Below are 5,095 nucleotides of genomic sequence, written 5' to 3'. Positions count from 1 at the left end.
CTCCTGGCCTGCGCCCCGCCTGCGTTTTTCACTCTTGACCGACAGCATCTGCCGCACACAATCGGGACGGTGTTAGCACGCGGGTCCAAGGCGGCTCCCCGCACATCTGGCCGCGGCCGGCGGAGTCGCTTCCCCCGGGAGGGTGGCTCCCAGCCCCGTGACATCTGGAGGGCGGCAGGAAGTGTCTGGGTTCATCGCAGAATGATTTTTATCTCCACATGCTTTTCCAATTTCATCAGGGCCTCCGCGCTACATTCCGAATGACATGTCCACATTTGCCACGGACAGGAATGACAGAGGGAGAAAAATCATCTTTGACCCTTGAAAGTCGGTCATGTTTTACGAGGTAAGAGCTTGGGCGCAGAAGGCGTTGCAGGAGGGATCCCAGAAATGGCTTGAAATAGGGAAGCTCTGCATTTTGTCGCTTTGGGACCAAAGAGCCCCCTTCCCAAACTACTGGTTTATCAAAGCAACGAAAACGGCCTTTAAAAGTTTAATTTTTCTTTTGCGTTAAAGCACAACCTACATCGACTAAAAGGCACACATCTTGAGCACACACCGTGGTGACTTTTCAGTGTTTGCACATGACGTGCCCCACAGGGCCACCACTCAGGCCCAGGGTTTAGGACATTCCCCAGCTCTCCGGAAGGTTCTCTGTACCCTCCCTGTCACCAGCACACCCATGAAGGCCCCCTCTGCTCCAGTCCCTCTGTCACCATGGAGCAGTGAAGAGGGCACCTTTATTTTGGGTCTTGCTGCTCAGCAGGTGTCTCGGCACACACGAGACAACAGCAGTTTTGTAAATTGCCACGAACGCGAGTGTGAGGTCCAAGTCAAGGCTCAGATGAAAGGATTTTGCGACTCCGTGTGTCACAGCACCCAGAGGTCCCCCTGGACCCGATGTGTCACAACAAAGACGTGCTCCCGGAGGAAAACTTTGTCTTTGGCGCCTGGGGGAGGATTCTCGACTCATTCCAGAAAAACTGCAGGGACCCTGCGGCCGGGGTCCTGCCCCTGTGGACGGACAGCCGCACAGCGGTCACGTTCTCCGCCCTGCGAGGGGCACCCAGGCCTCAGCCCCCGCGCTCTTCCTCGCTGGGCCACCCCCGGGTCTTACCCCCCATCCAGGAGTGAGGCCCACGTTGCGGCTTGCTCCTCGCCAGAGAAAGCGCTTAGTCAGACCCAGAGCGAGTCCCTGCAGGCCCCGCACTGTCCTCAGGAAATACCAAGAGAAAAGGCCGCAGGAGAGAGGATTAGGCCCTTTTGCGCGTTCCAGAACCCCGTATCCCAGCTCCGCGGCCGTTGTCGTCAGGCGGGGTGGACATGCCCGTTCGCCTGACCCGCTGTCACCTTCCCCTCGGAGACGGCGGCCACCACGAGGGCCTGACCTGGGGTGGGCCGGCCTCTCTGCATAGACACGGCTTTCCCGGAGGCTTAGACTCTGCCGCGCTACCTTTATTTTTAGATTTGAGGCCAAGTGCTTGTAGGAGTCTTCAGTTAGGTTTGGGGGGAGCAGGAGGAGGGGGCGCCGGGCACAGGAGAGCAGAGGTGCTCACAGAAGGATCAAGAACCTTGGAGAAGGAGTCCGGAGCAAGGGCAGTGTGTGCCTGGGTACGACACTGGCCGTCGGTGGGACCTGGACAGGCCACGGCGGCTCTGCCCCCCGCTCCCCATCTGCACCCTGCAGGCCATTGATAAAAACTAAAGACACAGCTGTCTTACTTACAGCGGGGGTGGGGGCTGGGAAGGCCCACTGGGAATGTGGGGGAATGAACACATGCCTCCCTTGCTTCTCTAACTATAGTGTGAAGAGCTGCATTCCCTCGAGCCCTGGACAACTGGCTACGCCGATGACAGGAGGCCCTTCAGCTGCCCCCCAGGAAAGAGGTTCCTTCTGAGGGCGCTCCGAGCAGAGGGCATGTGCGATGGGTCACCACGCCCGCGCTCACAGGGCTTGGGTGACATAGGACTCGGCGGATAACTTTGAAAACCCCAGGTAGGAGGGAGACAAAGTGCTTTTCCACATGAGGAGGGTGGACTTTTCCTTCTTGGTGGCCAAGTTCGCAGTCTAGGGTATGCCAACTGCCAGCACGGAGACTTTGCATGGACCCAGCGGTGTTTTGAAAGCCAGTCTTTTTTTTTTTTTTTTTTAAATTTCTGCGAGAGAGAGAGAAAGAGCGTGAGCAGGGGAGGGTCAGAGAGAGAGGGAGACACACAGAATCCGAAACAGGCTCCAGGTTCTGAGCTAGCTGTCAGCACAGAGCCCGACGCGGGGCCCAAACTCACGAACTGCGAGATCATGACCTGAGCCAAAGTGGGACGCTTAACTGACTGAGCCACCCAGGCGCCCTGAGAGCCAGTCTTGAGGCAGATCTCAAACTCATTCCCCAGGGACAACACCCGAACCGTCCGGCCAGAGCAGCCCTTGCGCCCACACCACTCCCACGATGCACTCTGTCACTGGGGTGGAGTCTACCTTGTCCAGAAATAGACCAAGAAGGCTTTTTTTCAGGACTTTTAAGACGGACAAAGAATTACTGTGTTTGGCCTTGTTATCTCTTGGGCTGGTCTCATCCAGACCCCGCACGTGACGAGAATTGACTTCACCATTTGAAATGTGCCTCGCACGGCCCCCAGAAGCGTCGTCAGGCGCGTGTGTGCGCGTTACTGCAGTGCGGCCCTCCACAACATCAGGGTTCCGATGTCCGCGTCCACTTCTGCACGCTGAGCCCCCAGCTCTCTGTGGGAAGGTCTCTCGCAGGCCGTTTGAACCCCCTTTTCTGTCCTCATCTGAGATTTACATCGCCCAGGTGTCCTTTTCCGCATCCTGTGCCATGTTCAACACAGTAGGTGGGGAGGTACCCCCTCGCTGTGGCCCCCCATGGGTAGAGATGGCTGTATCTCTGTGCCCGCAGCTGCTCGGACCTCACGTGGCTCTGGGTAGCCCTCCTCCCCCGCTGGCGACGGCACACGCCGTGCACATGCCGTGAGGTGTGTACACGCAGCGCAGACGCCGCCTGTGCCTCTCCGGGGTCCCGCATGTTTGTGCCCGTCCCCTCCCGCAGTCTGCCTCTCTGACCACCACTGCAGCCATGACNGTGGGGGGGGAGGTAAGGGGTGGGGAGAGGAGGCTGGCACTGGAATGAAGATATGTTTCCCACCCTTGAGATTCTTCAAATCATTTTTAATGAGGTGGGTGATCTATAAATAATGTCAACTTCTGTGACTCTTCTCCTCCCATTTCCTCCCCCTGAAGTGTCCTTTCATCCACCCCATCCCCAACTCTGAGTATCTAATTATGTCTATTATCCAAGACCCACACTCCAAAGAGCCCCCCCTTAATCTCCCTGACTCCCTTCATTAAAGTATCTCTGTGGCTTTTATGGAGCTCTGCCCTGCCCTACAGCCACGTGGGTCCTTGCCCAATCCCCTTAATCTGTGCCATGTAGAAAACTCCTGGAGGATAGGACCAGGCCCTCCCCCAAGAGATTTTTTTTTTAAAGTAAGGAATCACTGACATATAGCATTATCAAGAGCTTTACACATAGTAGGCAGCCGTGAATATGCAGGAATGAATAGTTCCAATGGGAACCCTTTTGTGATTCAGAAAGTGATTCAGATTCGCTTTTGGGAACATGGATTCCAATTATGACAACCTTCGGTTTCCTCTTCTGCATATCCAAAAGTTAAGGTATGGAAAGTCATCTGCCCATCTATCTACTTGTCAGTCTTTAGACATATCCATCATAAAACCTATCTTTACATGTTCACACTTGGACTATTTATAATAGCCAAGGGCTGGAAACCATCTAGATGCCCATCACTAACAGAATGGATAATTCATTGTAGGATTTCACACAATAGAATAGTACAGGGTCATTATAATGAGCAATCCACAACTGTAGACAATGATTTGGGTATATCTCATTAACACAATGTTGAGTAAAAGAAGTCAGACAGACGCAAAAGAGTATAAGTTCATGTATGTAAAGTACAGTAACGGGCAACACTCATCTTTGCTGTTAGAGGTCAAGATAGTAACTTCCCTCGGAAGTATAAGGACTGGAAGGGGCCATGAGAGGTGGTTCTGGGGTGCTACAGTAAACCATTTCTTGATTTGGGTGCTGACTGCACAAGTTTTCAGTTCATACAGATGTATTGAGTTTTATGCCTATGACACAGGTAGGACCTCTCTCTGCTACATGTACTGTCTCTGGAGAGATCTTGGTCTGGATCCTTTGTTCCATGTCAAGAATTAAAAGGTATCAGGAATCAAACTCTGCTACAATGACAGTGTATCTGTGTATTAGGTATCTGTTGCTGTGTAACAATTTATACCCCCCCCCCAAAAAAAAAAAAACTTACTGGTTTTAAAGAGCAAACATTCATGATCTCAGAGCTTTTGTGGATCAGGAATCGAGGAACAATTTAGCCAGGCGGTCCTACTCAGATTCTCTCAGGAAGTTGCAGCAAGCTGGTGGCAGGGGCTGCCGTCACCTGAAGACTTATCTAAGTCCATAGGACCCACGTCCAGTATGACTCATGCCTGTGGGGAGGAGGCCTAAGTCCCTCGGCATGTGAATCTCTCCATAGGAACTGCTTGTGTGTCCTCACAATATGGCGGCTGGCATCCTCCAGAGCCGGTGGGAAGAAGTGGAGGGAAGAGCCTCAGTGTTTTTTCTCACCTAGTCTCAGAAGTCCCACAGCATCCTTCCTTCCTACCATATCTGCTCATCAGAAACAAGTCGTTAAGTCCAGCCTGTACTCAAGGGAAGGGAAGTTAAGGTCCACCTCTTGAAGGAGAAGAATCAGAGAATTTGTGGATATAGTTTTAAAACCATCAAAGGTCACCTCCAAACCAGAACTTATTTACATCCTTCCCATATGTAAAAAGTCAGGCATCTTCTTCTGAGGCCACCAAAATTCTCACTCATTTGAGCATCAGCTCAAAGCCCAGAATCTCATTATCTGAATCAAGTTCGGGGGCAGATGAAGCTCCTTGTAGCTCTTTGAGTGTAGCTCCTTGAGTATCTTTCCCCTCACTGTGAACTCAAGATGCAAGTTATCTGCACCAATTCCTCCCCCCCACCCCCCC

General features: G+C 52.8%; 1 long non-coding RNA gene across 3 annotated transcripts in view; it reads left to right on the top strand.

The window, feature by feature from the left end:
- Nucleotides 1-5,095, top strand: part of LOC144240083 (uncharacterized) — a 63,581-nt gene that overhangs the window by 51,855 nt on the left and 6,631 nt on the right. For all 3 annotated transcript variants that reach the window (XR_013337576.1, XR_013337575.1, XR_013337577.1), the window contains 2 exons: nucleotides 240-346; nucleotides 1,805-1,996. This is a non-coding gene — a long non-coding RNA (uncharacterized LOC144240083). The remainder of the gene's footprint in view (nucleotides 1-239; nucleotides 347-1,804; nucleotides 1,997-5,095) is intronic.

The sequence above is a fragment of the Crocuta crocuta genome, unplaced genomic scaffold (genome assembly GCF_008692635.1).
Source record: "Crocuta crocuta isolate KB4526 unplaced genomic scaffold, BGI_CrCroc_1.0 scaffold7, whole genome shotgun sequence".
Taxonomy (NCBI): Eukaryota; Metazoa; Chordata; class Mammalia; order Carnivora; family Hyaenidae; genus Crocuta; species Crocuta crocuta.
The sequence above is the reverse complement of the archived record's forward strand: the minus strand, read 5'-3'. Positions and strand labels throughout refer to the sequence as shown.